The sequence below is a fragment of the Rutidosis leptorrhynchoides genome, chromosome 3 (assembly GCF_046630445.1).
Source record: "Rutidosis leptorrhynchoides isolate AG116_Rl617_1_P2 chromosome 3, CSIRO_AGI_Rlap_v1, whole genome shotgun sequence".
NCBI lineage: Eukaryota > Viridiplantae > Streptophyta > Magnoliopsida > Asterales > Asteraceae > Rutidosis > Rutidosis leptorrhynchoides.
In genome coordinates this window covers 89,134,292-89,136,037 of record NC_092335.1, presented here as the reverse complement: position 1 = coordinate 89,136,037, position 1,746 = coordinate 89,134,292, and positions in this window count along the sequence as shown.

Genomic DNA, 1,746 nt, shown 5'->3' with positions numbered 1-1,746 from the left:
GAGGGTGATAAACGTTAAGTTAGTTACCAAGTGCCCACGGTTAAACATATACTTTTCATACTGTTTTGAAACGCTGTTGAAGCACTGAAATCTCGTGGCCTACCTTACATTACTGTTATACTTAAACTATAGCTCACCAACCTTTGTGTTGACGTTTTAAGCATATTTTTCTTAGGTGCTTAAGGTTTGCTTGCTTCCGCTGTACTAGTCATGCTTTGTAGACACCCGCTGCGCTTATTAGAGATGTCACCGCATGAAACGTTCATTTTGCATTCAAACTATATTACTTTTGAAACGATGTATTTGTAACGACCTATGGGTCACGTACTATTATTGCTTGCTATTCGTAGAAGCATACTTTTGGTTGTTAAACATTTGACGTTAGTTAAAACGTCACCTTTATTCATGAATGAAAACTTATTTTGAAACAGCATATAGTATTTGACCTTGTAATGATCCTGTTGTTGATGATTCGTACACGATGGTTTTGTACAGGGCATTACATTTGGTATCAGAGCATTGGTTGTAGGGAATTAGGTTGCACTTGTGAGTCTAGACCGACCCGAGTAGGATTCACTAATAGGACTAATCTACAACTTGCTAGTTTACTTGTTTCTGCGGAACACACTGCATGCTGCTGCTTACTTTTGCTACTATATGCCGTATACTGCTACATGTTTATTCTACTGCATGCTACTATATGCTTCGATTGCATGATACTTCTGTACGATTTGTTATTATTGCCATGCTACTTACTGCTATACATGATCTAGACTGTCATAGTTACCTTGCCTAATACGTGCTTGCTTTATGACTTACTGACATGGAAAAAGTTATTTTTCCTTGTTCAGATGTCGGATGCCCCGCCCACTATCATCCACTTGGAGAGCGACTCAGACTCATCGGCCACCTCACCTACTGTTGTTGCTGACTCGATCCCGTCATCTACACCTTCCAGCGACTCCGGCGATTCATCCTCCGGAGCCAGTAGCCATGCACCCGGCCCAGTGATCACCTCTGACGGAGCCGAGGACCTACAGGAGATTCCAGCTCCACTTGCCCCAGGACCCTCGGAGCCACAGCACCATTCCGGTGGTGCTGTGATTCCCGCGGAACTTGGGGAAGGTCCGGTCCGTAATGAGCATAACCATTGGTGCCGACGCCTTCCTGATGGACGTTTAGTGCCGATCCCACCTTTCCGATACTGACTGATGATGGCCGCCCGAGGAGAGCCACCCGTGCAGCCACCCCCAGATGATTCCGATGACTCATCCTCTGATGACTCCAGTGACGAGGATTCCGACGAGGATCCCGAGGAAGCACCCGTGCAGCCACCCTCTACCTCGCCGAAGAAGCGGTATCGTTTTGACGGTACTGTTATTCCCGGGGTTAACGGAGGGAGATCGTCCATTAACGCACATGGACTGAGGACTAGGGTCACCCCCCGTAAGCGGCTTGTGCCGTATCTTGCTGATCCCTTCATCCGTAAGCCTTACCGCTTTGCAGCCTCTACTTCTGGAGTCGGACTGTCTGCACCACCAGCTCCACCAGCACCACCCGTACCGACTGCACTGCCTGCCCCACCATCTCCCTCTGTAGAGGAACTGACAAGGGAAGTGGAGATCCTCCGTTCTCGGGTAACTGAGCTCGAGGACCAGATGTCCCACGTAATGGACATCCTACACCCACCATCACCATAGGACATTTGTATTAGATTTCATTATGTAATCTCACTTGTATTTTTAT